The sequence below is a fragment of the Opisthocomus hoazin genome, chromosome 3 (assembly GCF_030867145.1).
Source record: "Opisthocomus hoazin isolate bOpiHoa1 chromosome 3, bOpiHoa1.hap1, whole genome shotgun sequence".
Taxonomy (NCBI): domain Eukaryota; kingdom Metazoa; phylum Chordata; class Aves; order Opisthocomiformes; family Opisthocomidae; genus Opisthocomus; species Opisthocomus hoazin.
The window spans coordinates 102,908,126-102,931,062 of record NC_134416.1 but is presented as its reverse complement, the minus strand read 5'-3'; the positions used below and the strand labels follow the sequence as shown (position 1 = coordinate 102,931,062).

At 36.8% G+C, this 22,937-nt stretch overlaps 1 long non-coding RNA gene across 2 annotated transcripts in view; it reads right to left on the bottom strand.

Annotated features, from left to right (window-relative positions):
• Window positions 1-2,181: 2,181 nt before the first annotated feature.
• Window positions 2,182-22,937, bottom strand: part of LOC142360902 (uncharacterized) — a 61,573-nt gene continuing 40,817 nt past the window's right edge. Inside the window, exons 3-5 of one of the 2 annotated variants that reach the window (XR_012763535.1) lie at window positions 22,139-22,301; window positions 20,806-20,892; window positions 2,182-5,249 (exon numbers count right to left, since the gene is read on the bottom strand). This is a non-coding gene — a long non-coding RNA (uncharacterized LOC142360902). Of the gene's footprint in view, window positions 5,250-20,805; window positions 22,302-22,937 lie in introns of both variants that reach the window. The other variant, XR_012763534.1, reaches the window with a different exon arrangement.

Here is a 22,937-nt window from a genome sequence, read left to right as displayed (position 1 = left end):
GCAAAATAAAATGTGTAGATACATAGAGTTTGTGATAGTCGTGAAGTATTCTAAATTGTCACAATAATTCTTCAAAGGTTTTTTTTTAACTAAATTAAAGCATTGGCTAGTTGTCTCTGTGTGATTACAAGAAAAATGAAAAAATCATGTTCAAAAGGACTACTTTTCAAGTTACTGCAACCTGACAGTGAGATAAACCCTTCTGAAATAAGCTTTCAGGGACTATAAAACACATCAGTATTTCAGTCTCAGAAAATAAGACTAAATACACCATCTCTAACCTCATTTAGAATTAGTTTGGACGTGATCATCATTATATTAATGAATGTAAATACCTTTGCTATCTTGATGCTACAGAAACAGGACATGATATTGCACATTTGGTGTTCATCATATATGTTCATGTCCAATGTTTGCATACACATTCCCTAGCTATCAATGCTGTAAGAATATAATGGAAATTGTACTGTCTGTTATTGCTTGCTTCTGGGAGAAAAATACTGTGTCTTGACCACAGCGCCTATACAAAAAATAACATACTCCAATTATATACACACACATGCATACCTGCACACCTGCATACATACATTTCTTTAAGAGCATGTCCAAAGACCAGGCTTGCTTACTTCTGTTGTACCTTTGCTTGTGACTGGGCTGTTTCTCCATTTTGTGGTTTTATGTAAACCTTCTCCACTGTTTCCTTTCTTTTTAGTTTTTAGCTTTTTTTTTTTCCTGGTTACATCTGTGACACTCACAATTCTAAGCGGCACCTACCCTACCTGAAGATTTTTGAGAGGAATTTGAAGAGTTATTAAAATGCTGAGGCTATTTATAATATCAAACAGGGAGCGTATTAATTTAATACAATCAGCCTGGGAAGGATAAAAAACACTATCAGGCTTATGATACCACAAATTGGAGCAAAAATTTAACTAAATTTAGACTAACAAAGCTCAGAAGTTTTACTAATTAACATCTAGAGGGACAGCAAACTGTGGCTGCAAAAGAGAGACTTGCCTTTCTATGTTCAGGGGAAAAAACATTTCAGCATGTTTCTAGGTATCATTAAAAAGCACGTAACAAGTTGCTATGTCTGCAGCAAAATAAAAGACAACAATATGTTTGAAATACTTCTCTCTGATTTCTGGGTTCAGCAGTTTTTAGACATCAGAGCTGCACAAAATTGAAGGCGGTAATGTGAAACAAGCTGCACGTTAGCATTTAATTACATTAAATTGATTAGAAAAAGGTAAGCGCTTGATTGGGAGCACGTTAAGTTCTGTCTGTACAGCATACAAACTAGTTTCTGAGTGAATCTAACTTGTTAAAACACAGAAAGATAATGATATGAAAACTAACTCAAACTTTGAAGTATGTGAGCCAAGGACTATTCATCTATTTCACTCATTCATTCCATTTGGCAAAGAAAGGGAATTCTCAAGTCTTCCAAAGGAAAAAAGATCCATCCAGTCACAGCCAGGAGAAATAAAGTATTCCGTGCTACCATGAACATGAAGTGGAGCTATTTTCCATTCTTTCCATCTGCTCACAAAAATTGCCTCTTTTGACTAAAATAGATACCTAAATTGTGACTTCAACATATGCACAAATGATTTCATGCAACATTCAATTTCATGTACAAAATATGTATTATATATGCAGATTGGTGTTTTTTTCATAGATATAGCATTTCACAGATTCAGTCAAAAATGATGCAGCGTTCAATATTTAGAATACAATACTTTAGCTAAAAGCTTATGCTGATCTTGGCTTAGAGATGTGGCACACTTCAAAGAACCTGGCCAAATCATTTATACTTTGTTATGCCTCAGTTTTTCAGACTATTAAATGACACAGTAAATGCATATGTGCTCTGGAGAGGTATTGTGAGCCTACATTTTTTAGTGTCTGCACAGGGTACCTTGTTTGGAAAAGGGTTAAAACAATGCAACTTACAAGATTGATTATTTCCACATTTTCTCCTGAATGTCAGTGCATTGCTTGGTCATTGCGTTACTTTAGATTAATTAATCTAATAATGATTTTAGAGAACTACCACTATTTTTCAGCTTTAATATTATCCAAAAATAGTCTGCCCAATATTCAAGCCAAAATAAGGTACATATTACACTTTCTGCAACGGATTTTTCATTTCAAAGTAGCCTTGATTTGACTGATGAAGAAAAAAATGTCAGTAAGTTCCATTTAATATGTGAGACTAGTAAATGCAGACTTTGGTTTACTAGCATCTCTCTAGACAGACCAGGAAATAAACTTTAGGACCAGTCCTCAAAATCTCAGAATGGAAGCAAGATCTCTTAGTATTTTTATGTTATGGTTTTTTATGTAATGACAAGAATAATCTTTATCACTTTGCTCCTTTCTTGGCATAAAATGACTCTTTGGACATGCTTTGCCTTAGTATTTAATCGGTTTCAGCAGATGTTCATAGCTTCAAATACTACAAAGTAATAGAGTTTAATTGCTTAATTAAACTCAAACCTCAGTTGTCCTTTTAACAGGCAGGGGCCTGCCTAGCTTTTGGATACTCAAAGACAATCAAAGAGGAAGTAAATGACATTGCTCTTCCCTCAGGGATGGTTGATCTAGGAGTGTTATGTAGGCACTGAAAAGGAAAAGTCAAAGGCCTCATCTGGGAAAATATCAGGAGTCTTGTTTCCTATTTTGTTACCTGAATTATTGATTTTATATGAACACAGCTACTGTACTTTTATAAAAGTTTTGTTATAGGCTGACCAGTACACGTAAGTTAATTGAAAATGTCGAGGACAGATCTTTGAGCAGAGTACACAGCCTTGTGGATCTTGATTTATTCTAGTGAAAGTTCTGACTCCATGGGTTTTTTTTATTTTATTTCCTGCCTCCGGTATTCGGTGTCAGCAGTTCTAATAAGCAGGCACAAACATATTTTACCTGAAAATCTGCTCTTCAGCTCCAGCATTTTTCCATAGATACAGAGCACTGTGTTTATGTGTGATGGTCTTGGGGTTTTCCTTGAAGCTTACACATCAAAAGCTCCTGTGGTTTCCAATGGTTAGGATGCACTGAAGTGGGTTTACAACTTAAGCTAATAAGTTAATACAAAAAAACAATTTTTGTCTCATCTTATGCTAATGTAAATCAACCACGATGAGAACTGCTACCTATAGTTTGAGAGATGCTAATTTTTTGAAAGAATGGATTAATAATGGAACCTCATCTCCTCTGTTACTTCTGGCTCTCATTTGAGAACTGTTTTAAAAAAAACAACATTTATTTGTAGGAATTCCCCCTACTAGTAGTGATACTGAGCCATCAGATTCACTTTCCAATTTTAATATTTGAAATATTTTGTCCTCTACATATTACAATTAAACCATTACAATTTATGATAAAACTGGTTAGAGCGCAGAGAAAGTATCAGAAGGGAAAGAAATGTACTCCGGAAACATGACCTTAAACTATGTAAAACTGTATAGATAATTTATATAGTGAATTTGTTAGCCAGCTTCTCATTTACTATAAATCAATACGATTCTGTTTATTTCAGTGAAACATTGCCAAATTCAGAAAGATTTTACCATCAGGTGAGGATATATCTGTCTGAAGCAGTGGTGTTTTATCTGTAATGATAGTACCTCACAACATGTCACATATTTTTCCACTGAACATGTTAAGTGGCAAAGTATTACTGTTTTTTTTTTCATCAAGACATTTGTATGTCTGAAAGTTCAGGCACTTATTTAATAGCATGCTCTAAAGCATGTAAATACCTTAACATCATTAAATGTGTGGCCTTAAATTATTGAGCATACCCGCATAAGATGTCTTTGACACAGAAAGAAAAGTGGAAATACTTACAGAATTAATAAGGTGCAAAAAGCCAACACTAAATTGTGAGCATGCTTGGGTTTTGTTTCAACATATTAAAGTCTGTAATTTTTGTGGAGAATATTTAACTTTTTTTTATTTCCTGTTAAATGTCTATGCATCTAAATAGTACTTAAACTCACAAGCACAGGTAAATAATTGCAAATCATTCTTCACGTATCAATAGATTTTGATCTTAATGAGCATTTTCCTTACAAATACATGTCATGCTTTCTAAAAGACACCTGAAAATAACAGAAATTTATTTTTCATAATGAAACTACCATCCATGGACAACTGCTCTTCACATAGTGTTTTTCATCCTGATGATGCTTCACTTCAGTAAGAAAGATAATCAGAACACATCTGAAGTTTGAGTTGAAGAGGCCAGTAATTTGATGTGAAAGCAAGAAAAGCCTTCCTTGAAAACACAAAAATCTAGACAAACAACAACCTTCTATGACTATCAGTGATCCATGTCAGTGTCTTGTGGGGCTTGCCAGCAACTTACAAACTAATAACTTCATATCACAAAGTTTCAGATGGAATTTTCAGAAGTATCTCTTGTATTAAGGTTGTCACTGTCTTTGTAATATGATACACTTACACTGCATTTTGTATAAAAAGTTCAATTCCTTGGAGATGATCTCTAATATTTTAACTTCAGGATGTTATCTGATCTCTTTTTAGCCTTAAAGGTATGATAATTTAAAACTATTGGTTGTAAATTTTATTACTTCTGAAAGGTAGCAATATATCTGGCAAGTATTTCATGAATATGGAATTGTTAGGGTCCATGTTTCGGTTTGGCTACCTTGCATTTTATGGAGTAAATGTAATCATAGGCATCCATCAGTAGCAAACTACATACATATACACACTAGAATGACTGTCTCAGCATGGAGAAGTTTCTACATGGGTCTGAAATACAAAGAAAGCCTAACTGGAACAACTTTTTCTAACAGAAGACAATTGCAACAGCTCCCACCCCCAAATTACGACAATCTGGAGCCATCTCGTCTCTAATGACAGAAAATGACAGAGTAGAGCAATGTTGGATACTGTGCTGAATACTTAATTGCTTCACTCAAATATAAAGTGCCACAAAATGTAGGTCTGTAGACTTATATAGTCTCCTGTACTGTCTTTCAGTGATGCTCAAGGAGTTCTGTACATGAGTAAGAAAGAAGAAGCAATTCAAACCATACCCTCTCCGGTGCATGGAGGAAGTCTTGTAGTCTTGTAGCTGTGGTCATTCCTCCATTTAAGAAATGAAAAGTCTCTGAAAAGGCTGCTGCAGGAAAACACAGAGGCTGTGATAATGCGGACATTCTGTGATCTATTTTCAGCCTGAATAGAGATGGGAGTGGAGTTCACAACTGAAATGAGAACAGAATTCACACAGAAACACTAAAACATCAATAAATGCACTTCAGGACTACAGAATACGGTTAGGTATGCATAACTTTTTAGCTGGTATTATCTAAAAGTTACAATGATGTAGGAAAGATGACATATTGTCTTCTGTTTCAGTGTGGGGAGTACACAAAATAGCTGAAAACCAACTAGTAAGCATTTATTTTCACAAAAAGGGGTTTTGCTAACAACTTTTGACCAGGTTTATTGATTACTGCATGGCATTGTGAAGCTGAGATTGAGGATCATATATAGAGCCAGACTGCATTATGTTCTTGGCAGACCTACAGAAGCTATGATGGCAGGGAAAACAGATGGACTGCTGACGGCTGGAGTTACAATGAGTTGTAGGACTTGCATGAATACTTCTCTTTATATAGAAAAACCAATTTTTTTTCCTTTTGTGAGATGATGGAAAATTCCTTCATTCCAAGAGCTCCAATACCAAACAGTGTCAGAAGTTACAGAAAATTTCATATAAAGACAGCCTCTTGCCTTGATTATTCATCTGTGACAACCTGGCTGTATTTAAAGAGTGAGTCTAGATCTTATTCAATCTGCCTGTCTAGAGAAGAAAAAATGTGGTCAACAATTTGGTCTGTCCTTCTAAACCAGTTTAGAAGGAAATAGCTTGATATGCAACACTCACATTAAAGTGGTATGAAGATCAGCTGCAGTTCCTGTTGAAGTCACAGAAATTCTGGAATCTTGAATCATCTTCCAAAAAATGGTGAGTTTTATGAATGTCTGAACTACAGACCTCTGTGATTAACTTGAAACACTCTTTTTTGGAAATTTTTACAGAACCAGTCCCTTATTTCTTTAAATAAAACATTCAGAACCGCTTCAAGCATTTGTAGTTGTTCAAAAATAGAAGTGTGACATTAGCCAGGAGACCTTGCAAAGAACATTTTAAAAGCACTGAATAGGATTTTTTTTTTTATCCATGTAGCTCCTACTGTATTTTTGACTGACTTTATACAGTTAAAACCTTGCATAATCGTTGACTCCCAGAAATGTATGGCAAATTTTTTTCCAGAGTGAAATTTACATAGACTCTTACTAGCAGAGTTATTTAAACAGGATTCCTACCACACCTTTATTTATACTGGCAATACCAACAAACAGAATATCAAAAGGCTGTTAGAAGCGATAAAAAGTTTGTATGGGAAAATACACTGGAAGAGGTGCACAGGATCTGTGATTACCAAACTTCCCTTTAAAGGGAACCCTTTTCTCTTTCATTTCATGCATGACTGGAATGTTTGGTCTGCAGATATATCCAGTGCTCCATGAAATTTTCTTGTCTATAAAATGTCCACTTCTGTTAACATGACCAAATAGATCTTCACTATACTTGGTTACATATAATTAAACAAGAAGCAATTTTGGTCTGATCAAAATCTCATACTTTGACCTCCAAAAGAGAGAACATGTAATGCTGCCTTTTTAGCAAGGAAAAATGCAAATTTGTATTCAACAGCTTTTCTTTGTCACTTTAGTAAGTTCTTCTTTTTCCTTTTTCGTCATGTGCTTTAGCATAACCCAGAAAAGTAGAAGCCCTGTAGATATTTAATATAATATATTGAGCCTGAAGCAGTATGGTATTCTTTGCTAATATCACTGATAACCAAGAACTTAATGAGGGCAAGGAATCCAATATGTTTTATTATGACAGAGAATGAAATCTCCTGTCTAGAAGCCTACTAATTAGAGCTTTCAAAATACATTTAAAATTTCTTTTGCCATGCAAGTGACATCGGTCCTATCTTTTTGTGAGGCTATTGCAACTACAGGAGTAAGTAGATAGTTTTCACAAAACAAGATAGCCAGACATACTGAGAGAGCTAGAATCTTTCACTAAAATATTTCACCTATTCTCTGGAGGATGGAAAAATTGAAACTGAAGTCAAAAGAAGAATTCAGTTTTTTTAAGAGGGAAATCTATGCAGTCTGCCAGTTTGCCAATGCCAGCATAGGGTCCCCAATTCCCATTTGATTTTTGAATTTCTCACTTAGTTGCACTGTAGATTTATTGAACCCTGTTAGGGGAAATGGGTTAAGATTCCCAGGCAGGCAAAAGAAATATATCTTTTTTTCCATGAATTATATAGTCTGCTGTTCTTCATCAGGTGAAAACTCTCAATTTTTCAAGTTACATGCACAGGAACGAATTACCTTGGACAACAGATATTAGGGTTAGAATTAACATATATTAGAAGAAAATGCCCACAGGGGTACTATTGTCACATGGTGACAAATAAAATCTGAGCGTTGATCTCTTTTGCACTGAGAATCTAAAAATGTGTCCATTGGTATGTTGCATGTTCTGTTCATATCGGTGGCCATTCAAAGATATTGTTGGATGAAGAATAAATTTCTGAGAAAAGAACATAAGCCCTTCTTCATATGAAAACTAAAATGTTATCTATATGCCTAATTTTCAGCACTATTTGTGCAAAGTAAAATCAATACTGTTATGTACAGACATAAACATGTATAGGACAAAAGCCAAGACTGAGAAGTTCTTGCATCACCAGGTGTCTCTTCGTTGTGCATATGTAAAAATCATCTAGCCAAGTTCACTGCCACTTTTTGCATAAAATCACATTTCATAGCATTGTCCAAGCATCATGAATGATGACCTGAAGAAATCAGACAGGTAGCGGTGTTTAAACAAGCTACTATATTTTAGTTTGGGATGGGGGACAGCATGCATGGCTTTCCACGTGGGTAAATGAGAAATTTTGGAGTAAACTTTGCAAAGTTGTAGCCCTAGAAACACATTCCCAATTTGAAAAAGATAAGTGTTTCTTATTTTCCAAATAAAGAATGCTATTGCTTGCAATATTTTTCTCATTTTGGAAAGTTTAATTAGAAACAAATAAACTTTTAGAAGAAGAAATTTTTCTCGGTTACCCAGACAAGGACATCTTTGTCCTCATTAAATCCTGTTCTGTATTTTCAAAGAACATTGTCTGTGCTTTAATGTTGCGTGTAGTTTTCATCCCAACTACTTCAGAGGTGGCACTCCTTTATTCCTTATTGGATACATTCTTTCATATACTCTACTACAAGCATGGTGAGAACAAAAGACTAACCAACAGCCACATAGAACAAGGAGTTATAATTAGCCCCACGAAACACAACAGGAAATATAATGATTTGTGTCTTTGCAAATATATGTATTGAACAAAATTCTAATGCCTCTAGCAAAGTTTTAAATCTGTAAAAAACATTTAAATAGCCATACTTTCCCTGCCATGAAAATTCCTAATTACTGATCTGATTAAAATAGCTACTATACTAGAAGTATTTCAGCTCAGCTGTTTCACTTCAGAAGTCAGTAACAAAAAGTTAATCAATATTAAAATCACTGTGCATGCATTTTTCCCATATAATCCTGCTTTTCTTCTTTCTTTGCACTTTATGTATTGGCAGTATTGTCTGACTTGACAGAACCAGGGCAGAGAGTTCCTGAGGTAAAGCTATACAACAAATACTCAGTCACATGCACATTAGAGTATGTTGATTACTATATGCTCTTTGCAAAATAAATAATGTGTATTTTTCCATGCTTATTTTTTTCTCTTCATTTTTCTTATATGTACTGAAGACAATTGGCACCAATAATTACTGAATGCACCATTACTGACATTATAATCAACTCTGGCCCATGTTTTTATCTTGCTGTGCTCTACTGCTCTTTTTCATTTACTTCATACTCTGAAATTAAATCTTCAGAAGACTGACTGCTTTATACACATGAACTCTTAACCAGTCATTTTCCAGCCCTAGGGAAAAACTCTTATTATTAGCACACCTTTTTTCAAAAACTACAATTTCAATTAGACAGTATTTCTCTCTTCCAGCCCTTCCCTTGCATCTTATTTTACAGCTGGGGTTGGAAGGTTAAATCCAGGATGATATCAAGTTAACTCAGTGGCTGATGAACCTTTTCCTTAGGAAGGACAAAATAGGGTTTTAATGTAACTTAGCTAAGGGCACATGTTGAAGCACCTTTTTAATGTTCACATGCCTTTTTGCTAATTTTAAATTGAAAGCTATAGGAGACATGGAATAAAGTAACACTGCCATATTGACCCATACCCACTCATGCGTATTTCAAGCTGATGGCATTTTATCCCACCATTTAACCCATCAGCATGTCCATGACCATAGATGTTAAATAGTTTAAAACACATGACTGATAGAAATTTGTCATTGCCCTTTATCTAAAAGTGAGATGTTGATACTCTGTTCCGGAGATGTTACACACATTCAGTTCCATCCCTGAGACAACTATAAGGAAAAACAGGCTGAAACTATTCCATACAACAACTGCATTGAAATAACTGATAAGGAAATCAAATGGCATTTGTGTGATGAGAACTGCTCACAGGGAACGATAAGAAACTGTCGAAATAAACTACAAAAAAGAAAAAAATATCCATTTTGAATAGTAAGAGTTCTTTAATTTACTGAACTCTACCTGTAGCAATTTCCAATCATATTCTTTCCTCTTTTGAAATTCTATAGAAAACATGTATTATTAGCACCTTGTAGCCTCCTTCCTTTCAGGACCCTTTATCTTTAGCTATGTTACTATTTAAATTTTGATAGGCAGAAGGTGTAAGGTTATTATTACTACTGCAAAAAACTACTGGCAGATCTGAAGAAAAAGATTACTTTGGTCTGTTGACAGTTTCAGAATTTCATGTATTCTTGTGTGGTTTATAGGATCAAAGTGTGCCACAAAAGGCAGAGACAGCACTAAAGACATAGGCAGGAGCAAACTGCTCCTTCTTTGCATCAACAAGTGCCAATGGCTGAATGAGAAGAACCTGCTCAGTTCAAGAGCATTACAAATAGAATGGAGATCACCTTAAATAACTTAGGCAGGAAAAAAGACTTGCAATTTTAGAAGTAACAGGAAAAAATTGAAAACAAAACAAACCAAGCCAAACAAACAAAAAACCCCACTCGACAACCTGCTTTCAAGGAAACAAATATTCATCATCCTCAGAAATTTTAATTGGAGTTTAAATATTTGTAAATATCTTCAAAAACTTGACCTTAGGTATCACTCCATCCCTCACTTGTGAAATGGAGACAACAGCATATTCTTTCTTCAGGTATGGTCAGGTGCCACAGTGGTCAGCAGCTCTCTGGGGCTTCCTGCAGTGGGCAGGGCTTGGCAGCCAGAGCCCATCCCATTTATCCATTTTATCTTGAGATCAGTGAATTCTGGGAGAATAGTGAAACTGCCTGGGAATCTTCTTTTTGCCTATGTCTGAAGTACAGAGCTATTCAATAACAGCCACCGTTTTGAACTTTAATAAAAAGTTTTCGTATTTCATTTCAGGGAGGTCCCTATGGTCTTCACAGGGACATAATAGAGGTAGAGGGAATAGTCTGCAGTCTATTTATGAATTACATACAGATAAAGAAAGAATATGTGGAGTAAATACAGAGGTAGTGGAAGAATAGTAAACATGACAATGAAACAGGAATAAAGGGAGCTTAGTGAAATTGTCGGCAGTAAGAGCAGAACACAGAGAAAATAAAGGAAAAAAGTAGAGTTCTTCCATAAAAATAACTTATCCTAACTTCACATTTAATGTTATTTTCTTTGCTGCAAGTAACTTTATACTAAATATGAATGGCATTAAACTCATCCATAATGCTAAAACGTTTATATAGAAAACACATTTGGGATAACTAAATAAGGTCTAGCAGAGTGGCGGGATATGAGCTTCAGTAGATGCATTCTCTTACCTTGCAGCATTAACTAGAAGTATCTTTAAAGTTTGTAAGTTCATGTAACTCCATTGAAACCAGCAGAAGTGTGTCACTTTTCACCAATGGAAATAGTCTGGGGAAAAAAGAACTGGGCAAATGCCATTTTGATAGGATTTTACAACCCACTGCTAGTTAAGAAAAACATCGCAACACTTATATGGCCTGGCTGAATGCTGCTGCTATGGCTCTGCTTACTATCTATGGAAACATTTTTAAGCTTCCCAACACCTCCTACATATCCTGGTAGATTCAGAGTAAAGTAGATTTTCCATGAAATGTGACCTAAGTATAATTCCAAAAAATGAGAACAGTCTTATCATTCAGCGTGCTAAGATTTTACACTTCATTGGCGAAACATACAATAAATTGTAGTCAACACCCTTCTAAAGCAAAAAAAGGTATTTAATTCAAAATCAAGATTTCAGATGCTGCTTTCATTAAATGTCTAACTGCAGAAAAAATAGAAATGCTGCTGATTCTTTGGATATTTATTATATTAGTGCATACATAAATTCATCTAACATAGAAAGACAAGGAAATTTTGACTGATTGCTGTTTACATATAACACCTTGTGTCAGTGACTTAAACATCTGAAGTGTAGATACAAAGGCAAGTCACTCCTAACATAGCACCACATTGGAAATAATGTTATCCACCAATTCCTGAAGATTGAACTGTTCTCGTAAAAACATCAACACTAAAATACGCAAAATTCTCTAACTCTTTACTCATCTGCTGATCAGAAATAGATCAATAGAATCATTTTGGAAGAAAATTGCTATGCGGTTGGTATGACGTACTCTTGTGAAATAAAAAAAGAAATATCCACCCACTCAAGCTGTAAGATCTATGGAAACATTGATCTCCTTTACATGAAACTAAATGCCAGAAAGAAGTGTACGGAAGGTGGCACTGTGAAGTAGCTTCTGAGGAGGAATAAAGAAACTCTGTTGAGGCACAGAGGGATGAAATTAGGAAAGGAAGGACAACAAGATTGTCTTCTATGAATACACTAGCAACAGAAGATGACCAAGGAAAAAATGTCATAATTCTGCTAAATTGGCAGGCAGATCTTGTGAAAAAAAAGCACACAGGAAAGACTGAGATACACAATGTGTTTATTGCCTTGTTTTTCACTGGTGAGATCAGCTGCCAGCTGTCCCAAGTCTTTGTGTCTTGTAACAGAGTAGAGAAAGATCAAGTTAAAAGTAAATTGAACATATATAAATCCCTGGGATGCATCTAAGAATGCTCAGAGATCTGGCTGTTATCTTAACAAGGCCACTTTATTATCTTTGCAATGTTGTGGTGACTGAGTGATGAGGTTGTCTGAAAAAAAACAGGTGTTATGCTCATCTCTGAACATGACAAGGAGTCATGACTTACAGGACTGTCAGTTTCATCACAACCCTCAAAATTATGGAAGCCATTTCCATAATAACCATTTGGCAGCATTTTTCTTGCTTTCTCAATAACAGTGGTAATGTTAATTACTTTCTTGGATGTATAAACCTGTATTTTACATGGCTAAAATTAAATAAAATTATTTGTATCATGAAAGTTTTCCACAAAGTACAGATTATATTTTCTGGAAAATCACTTGAGCAAATTGCTGTATGCTTAGACTAATAAAATATAGAAAATACATAACTACAGATGTTTAAGCTAAGAAGTTATTCCTATCCTTTGATTATAATTAAAAACAGAACCAAAAAATTGTTTTTGTCAAAACAATCATTTCTAGTAATCTCACTGTCCCTGTGATTCTGTCAGTTCAGCTGACAAGCAACAGATGAAGCCATTCTGCTCAAATATCATGCCTTCTTGTGTAGGAAGACACAAGATTCTTCTCTTCTGTTTAATTTTGCCAGATTCATACTATCCCCCATGTTCATGAAAGCAGTAATCGGTGATAGCCTCAATTCAGACAAGAGCATTAGGAAACTTGGCTGGCAAAAGCAGCAAAAAAGATGAAATTCTGTTTACGTCCTTGTTTCTGCTTCCTGTCTGCTTCCTTTCGGGCAGGTTCTATTTCATGGCCTTCTGTAGGTCTTCTGTTTTTTTTGGTTTTTTGACGACAGGATGGTCTACATGGCGCCAGGCTTGCTGCTGTCAAATGGGAGCCACGTTTCTCAAAGTTGAAAGATGGTCTTTGCTCTGGAGCTTGTGGGGCTTATTGACAGGGCTTTAAACTAGATGTGAAGGGGGAGGGGGAACATATCAGGCTTGCTGGTGACAAAGTATGGGGTGATACACATTGGTTAGTGGAACGGGTAGCTAGTATAGGCACTCAGCCTGGTGCCCAGAGGCTTTCTGGGGGCATTGCAGCACAAAGTCTTGTAAAGGTGAGGTGGGAGCTTCCGAGGTAGTAGGAGCCAACAAGGAAACTTCTGTGAAACACCCCAAGGGAAACAAGGGATGTTCCACTAAGAATGTGGCAAGACTGACAACCCAGATGAGATGCCTCTACACGAACACATGCAGCATAGGCGACGAACAGGAAGAGCTGGAAGCTACTGTGCTGCTGGAAAGCCATGATCTAGTAGCCCTGAAAGAAATTTAATGAGACGAATCCCATGACTGGATTGTGGCTATGAATGGCTACAGGCTGTTCAGAAGGGAAGGGCGGGGAAAGAGGGGTGGAGGCATTGCCCTCTACATCAGGAAATCAGTACAGTGTGAAGAGCTGTCCCTGAACAATAGCCATGAACAGGTCGAAAGCCTATGGCTAACAATCAGAGACAGAGGCAACAAAGAGAACCTTGTGGTCAGTGTCTACTGCAGGCAAGGAGAGCCTACTGACGAAGCCTTCTTCCTCCAGCTCCTGGAGGCTTTCAGCTCACAGTCTCTCGTCTCTCTTCCTATTGGGGAATTTCAACCAACCTGACATCTTCTGGAAAAGTATCATGGCAAGCTGTAGGCAACCCAGGAGATTCCTAGAATGCATTGAAGACAACTTTTTAAGCCAGGTAATAGACACCCCTACCTGAGGAGATGCAATATTAGACCTGATGGTCACCAATGCAAGTGAGCTCATCGGTGACATCAAGACTGGAGGCAGCCTGGGCTGTAGTGATCATGCATTGGTGCAGTTCACAGTCCTGAGGGATATGGGAAAGGTGAGGAGTATAGTCAGGACCCTAAATTTTAGGGACATGAAGGGCAAGGAGGTGAATGGAGACAGCCAGCATGGCTTCACCAAGGGCAAGTCCTGCCTGACCAGCCTAGTGGCTTTCTATGATGGAGTGACTGTATCAGAGGACAAGGGAAAAGCAACGATGTGACCTATCTGTACGTCTGTAAAGCCTTTCACACAGTCCCTCACAACATCCTTCTCTCTAAATTGGTGAAACACAGATTTGATGGATAGCCTACAATAGGACATAGGACTTTAAATAGAATATGTGGAAAAAAAAAAGAACCCTACAGATTATAGCTGGCAAAGTTATATGCAAGATGTACATAATTGTCACAATTTCATATTTTGCAAAAATTTGTCTATAGAAGTCTTCCCCAAATTTTTCAAGAAACAGAATATGATTTTTGCATAAACTTGTAAGAACTGAGAAACAGGTTTTCTTATTGATTCTGAAGTTTAAACAGAGATTCTTGTACTCACTATGCACAAAATAATTTTGTGTACAGAATGTTGTACACAGTTACAAATTCCCTAAGCTCTATGTCATACATATAACATGTTCCTGACAGTACAAATGAAACATTGTACAGTTATGTGGTTTATTATTTTACTGAGTGAGGTTTGAGATTACTTTTTCTTCCCTGAAATTGATCCTAAAAGAATCCCAATCAATATAGTGGCCTCCTGGAGTTACAGTTTAATTTCACTTAAAACAAAACATTCCTGTAGACCCTGCTAGAATAGACAGTGAATGTGATACTTAAAATATTCTTGTGTGATTTTTTTTAATTCAGAAACAATGTGTAGAGACAATTCTATGGACTGTTGTTCCATAGGAACTCAAAACTGAGAACTGAAAACTGAAGTGTATAAAGAGTGATCAGATTAAAACTCCAGGTGAATAGCTATGTTACTGTTCTTGAAAACAGGTGTTACTCAGCAGAGGCCTCATTAAAAAGCAACAATCACCAGCTATTTTGAAACTTCGAACATTAATTTTGATGCATCACTTATAAACGTGCAACAGAGAATAATGTTTATTGGGAGAGAAATCTTCTTTGCCTTTTTGCTTTCTAATTTCTTTTAATCTATGACTACCGTGCAGGTGCTTCACAATTCTTCCACTATGAAGTGAATCATTGAGAAACATGTGAGTTTACACCACTCCTCTCTCAAAAGGTTGCATGTAGCCAGATTGTTTTTCATGTGCACCTGAACTACAAAAAAGACCCATCATAGGTGGGGCAAAAGGTCACAGGAAAGAATGAACTTGCCAATATTATTTTAATTCATTCTACTATGTTTTTGCACTCTTGACAGCTGGAAACTCTTGTTCCTTTCTTGTATTAAGGGATATGAACTCTTTTCAGTGTATTATCTTGCCGGAGATTTTATGAGATATGCATGCCTTCTTTTCAAGGCATCTCTAATGGACAGGTGGGAAACAAAATATGGAATTCCAAATGCAGCATTTTGAGGCAGACCACAATACCCTAGTAGTAATAGCAACAGGCAGAAAAATAAATTGTACAATTAAACATTAGGTAAGAAAATTAATTCAGCTTGGGTATTATGAGAATTTTAAATAAAACATTAAATATTTTCAGTTAGGTGGGTATTTTCTTGAGTCTTTTTCAGAGACATAATGGCTTTATTGTTTTTCATACCTTTCATAGAGAGTTGTAGCTGCAATGCACATCCTATTCCTTGCTGCAGGATAAGAAGGAAGTAAAAGATTCTCTTGTTACTTTTCCAGTCTCAGTGCATTCCATCTGTTTACCCCAGCGCTGAATTTGGCCTGTATCTCATCAAATGATCCATATCAAATATAATGATCTTTTGACAGTATCAGATTGCCACTTCAATTTTTTGCGTCTTTTTTTCTGATTACTTTTCCCTTCCTCCTCCAGCTTTATATATTGATGGTGCAAGCTCATATTGTCAATGCAATTTTCAGTTTCTAGTACATCTGATTGAGTAACAGTAATTGAAAAACAATTCAAACAACATCTTCAAATATCCTTTTCATCTTTTCTCTCTCTTAAACAAGAGATTTTTAATTTTTTTTTATTTTTTTATTTTTTTTCATATCCACAGTGTATAAACCTGTCCTCAGTTTGGCTGGGATAGTGTTAGTTTTCACAAGAAGCCAGGAGGGGACACAGCTGGGACAGCTGACCCAAAATGGCCAAACAAAATGGGGTCTTTAATGCCATGTGATGTCACGCCCAGTTTTGAGTGGGAGAGTTGGCCAGGGGGAGGTTTATCATTGCTGAGAGAGCACTGGGCATCGGGTGGTGAGAGAGACAGTTACTCTGTGTATTCCCTTGTTTTTGTATATTCTTGTTATCTGTATTATTGTTTTTACTGTTTGCTTCATTTTCTGTTCTGTGAAACTGTTCCCATCTCTACCCATGAGTTTTGCCTTTTTCTTCGGATCCTCCTCCATGGGGATGGGCGATAGAGTGAACACATGGTCCTTTGTTGCTGGCTAGGACTGAACCATGACAGAACCTCTGGAAAACTTATGACTAAAGTAATAGCCAAAATTATTTAGGAATATTTTGTTCCACGAGCAGATCCAGGGAAAGGATGGGCCCAAACCTAAGTAGAGAAAATAATACGTAGAACTGCCTGAAGAACTCATCACGGAAATGGGAAGTTCTGGCTCTACTTCCTGCTGTCCCATGCTTTCATGCACAGAGTGAGGAGCTGCCAGCTAGCTGGTCTTCTTTTGAGCACCATCTGTGCTAGAGAATTATAGTATAATTTACTAATCAATGTAGCCTAACATGTTCATACATGAATGTAACTACATGTTCAATGTTCACTCATGAATGTAACTGCATTCAATCTCTTTATTATTTGATCAGTGTCTTTGAACCATTAAAAAGAGATTTTCTGAGTGTAAAAATAGCTATTTCATTAAACTCATTTTTGGAATAAATAGATTAATTCCAGTTTTTGGAGTTATGGATCCCTATAGTCATATGCATAAAGATATTACACAGTATGGCTCCTATGACAGCAGTGACTCATGTTCTCTTAGGACACCAATTTTCTTTGCTCATAGGGATTTCAGAATCCACTTTTCTCCCACACAGAAAAAGAACTTCTTCATCACATTATGTTATAGCTGGGGAGTAGGTCTTTAAATTAATTAAAATCATCACTTTTTAAAACTTTAAAAGAGATCTATGATTACCAGTCAGTAATAAACCTTTCACATTAAACATTTGCTTTTACCTCTGATAGGGGACCTGAATTTCACCCATTAATAAAACTGAGCTGTCTTGTTTGTCATGTTATTATACACCCTGGTTTTGAGCTGTGGCCACCACATACAAATTTCAATTGCTTATTGCAGGATCGATGTCTTCTGTAACAAAAAGTTTTCAGAACATGCTCAGTCAAGACCCTGAATGAGAAGGTTCAAGTCCTTGAAACATAAGGAGAGAAAACTGTGAAAGAAAATAGAAAAGCTAGCAATGAATTCTTGCTGAAGCTGTCCATCTGAAGAGAGTTGTTTTTTCTAAGCATTTGCCTTACAGGAAAGCTGGCACTACAGATGTAGGAGCTGACAGAAAACAGAGAAATTAATCCCAGTTACAAATATAAAAGCAAACCATTTTTTCCCCTGATTTGCTTACTGAAGCTCAGTCTCTCCTTAATGTCCACAGTTTTCCTGGTTTTATCTTTCCTCAAGCATAGCTACTTCATAGGTGCTCCGCACTGGTGTGGGGGAAGGAGGGTGGGTGGTGCAGGCTTCTCTCCAGATCTCAATTAAGAATGGCATGACAGTAAATAGCATAATAAAATAGCTGTTTCAATAACGAGATAGAAATAGCAAGTAGGATAGTAAATCCTACATTCCTTGAGGTGTAAATGCTATACAGGAGAATATAAGTGTTTTCATCTATAAGGGCAGTTACAGAAGGGAATCACGCGTAGGAATACGCAGTATATCTGCAGTGGTGATGGCTATTTCACCACCCAATTTGTCAAATCCCAGGCTGTTTGGAAATTATGTTCTTGAAAGGAGCTCTGGGGATTCTTAACACTCAGACCTACTGGGACAGGAAAAGTGGGCTGGTGAGTTAGGAGCATAGGAAAAGGAGTTTGTTAGAGGTATAAAAATAGTGCCCACTTCTAGGAGGGCCAGATTATCTTACCTGCTAGTAAGTAACATCCTTTTTGCCAAACACAGAGATAGTAGAACGGTATCAATCTCCTGCACAGTCTGTTCAGGATTTTTCAAGGGTATGGCTGAGCCTCAGGGGGAAAAACTTGTATGAACCTGGGATGCATCCCCATGGGTCAGATTTGGAAGGGCTGCCGGAAGAGGGAATTTGTGGGCCCTTACTGGAGGAGAATGGAGCATCCTCTCCTGCAGTATGCCCCTGGGAAGTCTTGTGGAACCGAATTGGGATAGAGATTCCGGAGAAGGTAGTGAAAGCTCACCTAACACCGACAGCAGATCCAGTGCTGAGCTTAGAGATGGTGGAAGGATTTCCTTAGTGACCTAGAATGGGCCACAGACTTATTAGTGAAGGCCAATGATGGTTTCTGCACTAAGCAGCAACACTGGAGAAAAGGAAAAATATCTGGAAAACAGCAAAATCTTTCTCATACATTCATGGTGTCAAGGCACTGCATTTCTGATCAGCTTATCAATTCTTTTTTATAATTATTCTTTCATAGACATACCACGCCAAATTTTCCCATGTATTTGGTAGTGGTGTTCTACTTTTAAGACTAAATCATTGATACTTGTCTTTTCATCTGTTAGGGCACCATGGCAGCCGGCATCTACCTAGGGCCAGGTGCTGACAGTGTTGGGAGCTCCTCCAGCCCAGGCCCGTCGCACCACCCCAGCCAAGAACACGGCAGCTGAGGGGGCACCGAGGCAGCCCCAGCCCCAGGCATCAGGCACCTCCCTAGGGACAGGGAAGTGTGAGGATGGGCCAGGACTTGGGCCTACAGATGGGCCCAGCTCAGCGGAGCCCATGACCAGGCAGGGCAGGACTGTGGGGAGCTGGAGATCGGCCCTATTGCAGTGTTGCTGGGGCGGGGGCTGATGGCCCTGGGGGCTGACATGTGTCCAAGTGCCGTGGGCAGGTGGGGGGAGCTTCAGGCACTGAGCAGGGACAGTCAGCGCTACTGATGCCTTCAGGGCCCTGGATATTAATTTTTTATTTCTTCATCACAAGGTTTAACTTTTCTCTGTTCAACAAACTATCTTGCACAAAATAATTATTTTTGTGTTCTGTTATATTTAAAAAACCCCAAACTATTAAGTTCTGTGGCCTCCTGAATTGAATGAAAGCTACAGGTTTTTTCATTTCAAATCTCTGCCTAACACAGAGTCTCAGTGCTATTGCTAAAACTTTGGATAGCAGATGCACTGTGAAACTGAAAAAAAACAGTTTTATAGTGAAAAAGTGAATAATTTTTTTCAAAGATGATGCATAGCTGAGGGCATTTTCCCACCTTATTTGGGACAGCAGCCCCTACCAGGGCTTCAAGACAGAGACAAGCATTCATTTGATGCTAAAAAATCTTCAGAGGAAGTAAAGGCAGAAAAGTTGTTATCATCCTTCAACCACTTGCTCCTGTGAGAGCTGAGGATGTGGAAACATAACAGCATCAGAACTAAAGCGTGTCTCTGAGATCTTGAAATGCTTTCTAAGGCACTGTCTATAAATCCTTGCTACCTGTATGGTAAAAAATGGTAAGTTTTAGAAGCTATAGAACCAGACAGTAATTTCCAATGGCATGAATCCATACATGAACACCTCAGACCTCTGTAAATGAGTTCCAGAGAGAAGAGTTTCACCTCTCCAATGCAAAATAAACACGATAGAGCTTGCCGGCTCTCCCTCCCTTTGCTCTTATGCTTTCTCTTTCAAAGATTTTGTACACTTGTTTTATCTTCTAGCCATTGGGTGGAACATTTGGATCCAGTTTCATTACTGTATTGCATTTCACACATTTCTCTAGGTCAACAGGTTTGTACTTCCGATGAAGTGGGGCTTCACCTTTTCATCCCTTGTAAAAGTCCTAATTGCCAATTGTTTTTTTATCTGTCATTTGGAGCATTGTATACATTTCAGTTAATAGTTTCATGGTGAATTTACTAATGGAGGATAACTTAGATATATGTAATTAGGGAAAAAGTTACTATAGTAAAATAAATCAGCAGGAGAACATTGAAGAGACAACCAAGCATCTTTGAAGCTTGTCATTGTGAAAGGGGTGTAAATGTTTGGGGATCCTTAGAAATCTGTAACAGTGGGAAGAGGTATACATTATAAGATAAGAATACTGAATTATATAGTGTTGCTTATGGGATAAAACAAACAAACAAGCAAAAATACAAAAAACCCAAACCCAAATAATTCCTATGGTGGAAGAGTTTCAGATTCAGTAGGAAATGTATGTCTGGGAAATCAGAATCAATCTGTATAAAATCAATTAGAATTATTATATCATAGTTTAAAAAATATATTAGAGAAAGTGTTGCAGTAGAAAATACGTCTTATTTAATAGGTACAATACACATCGTAAGATTACTCACCATCCTGGCCTGTATCTCAGCTCTTCAATAGAAGAATCACCTCAAGTCACAAAAGGGCAATCTGGTCTCCAGGTCCATTTCTCAGTCCTTGTGTTAAACAACTCAAGAAAGGAGACCAATTAGTGCTAGTGACTGGTAAAGAGATATCTTTTATTCTTGTGTCACACAGAGCTAGAAGTAGCATGAATTATCTTTTTTTGTAGGCCTTCAAGATATTTGACTCTGTCAATGTCTTAAAAGTACAGAGGCGGTAAAATAAAATATAACAGGAAATAAAAGATTATCCAAAATCTTTAAGATCTCAAAGTTTGGTTTAATCAATATTTGACACTGGCTAGGGAGAGGCTGAAGGGAAATTTGTATTAGAGAATTAATATTTTGTTAAAAATGTTGAACACCTCCTTATAAATAATCTTCATGATGGCTTTCTGTGTGTAAAAAAATCCACAGATTTTATTACTTTCAGTCCTAATGAATACTGAAGAGAAAATTTTCTGAATTTTATTCACAAAAGTATCAGGCAAGCACTGAAATGATTTCCTCTAATTTAAAAAGCGTATTACAGAAAAATTAGGAATAAAATACGCACACTAAACAAAAATAGATTAGAAATACAACTACTGAATGCTTTACATTCAGTGAACAAGTGTTGTGAGTCAAAGACTATTGGTCTTACTAGTCCTCACAGAACTGTAAATCCAACATTTTGAAAAAGATTCCTCTTTTTGATCACTTTGTTTCTTTTTTTGGTTTTCTGATTTTTCTTTTTGTTAAATGAACAAGTCAAAGTATTAAAAAAGCCCAAGCAGCAAATTAAAATGAGTCCTAAGCATAATTTATAGAATCATAAAACTGTTCTTATCTAAACATGGTAATTGTCTCCTAAGCAAAAACCAAAGAAGGAGTAAGGAAAACAGAAATTCCTGGTACTTCATGCAAAGTGAGGAGGAAACTGTCAAATAATAATGCACTGCTACTGAAAACGTATGCAGATAAAACAGAATTTTTGTCATCCTGCACTCTTCTGCTACAAACTAGCCCAACGCTAGTTTAACTCCATGGGCTTCACTGGTGTATGTAACACAGCTCAAAGGTGGCCACAGGCAGTAGTTCCAGATTAGTATTGCATATAAAGTGGTCCATGGTGCATATGTCTTAGCCTTTTCTTAATGCAGGCATTAGTTTAACCAGTGAAAACTCTTGAACAGAATAAAACTTGTATATACAAAGAAGAAATTAACTTCGTCCAAATTCAGGTCTATACTATGATACTGTTACTCACATATAAAGGTTACTTCACCATTAAACATAATAAAGCATAAAAATAACCCACATAGGTCAGACTCTGGAAGCAATACAGCCGTATTAGTGCAAGGTCTCCAACTGTTTATTTGCTGAGCTTCATCTCTTAGTAGCCACACTTTCAGTAGTTGATGTTCCTGGAGATTATTACTCAGAGAAGTGCCTTGCAAACTGGCATTTAGTATATAAGTACTCTGTAAAGAAATCAGAAGCTACTTCAGTTTATTTTGGGAAATGTTTATGGATCTTGTGGATGAGAACTTCATAAAAAAGGTCTGTAAACAATGGCACATGCAGTGGGACAGTTTACTAGTTAGTGAAAGATGAGCAAAGAAGCAGGACTTTTCCTTGGGAATAAAAAAGCATGTGCAGTGGCAGTTTCTGCAGAATCAGTGCTGTATTAGAGGATCACAAACTGATATACTTTTCACTAACTTGAGTATATACTCCTATGTTGTGCTTATTAAATATTTATTTATTTCTTACTGAAAATGGTGTTAAGTGCTTTTATATTCAGTTTAAAATATGGTGCAAAAGATGAAGAATTAATCAAGCTTTTCAGAATGTCAGGAAACAAACTGAATTTTGTCTACTTTATATTTTGATTGGAGATTCATTTGGCTTAACAGGATTTGGAAATTTCCATCTTTTTGGGATCACCAGATGCTAACTGGCTTCATCTGACAGACTGCATGTACCTCGGATAGCAAATGACATCATGATGTGTCATATCCAAGGTGAATGTCACCACTAGCTAGCAATAATTTATGCTAATGTAATACCTCATGCAAAGTACCAGATACTCCTCCAACTATAAATAGTGATGCCAG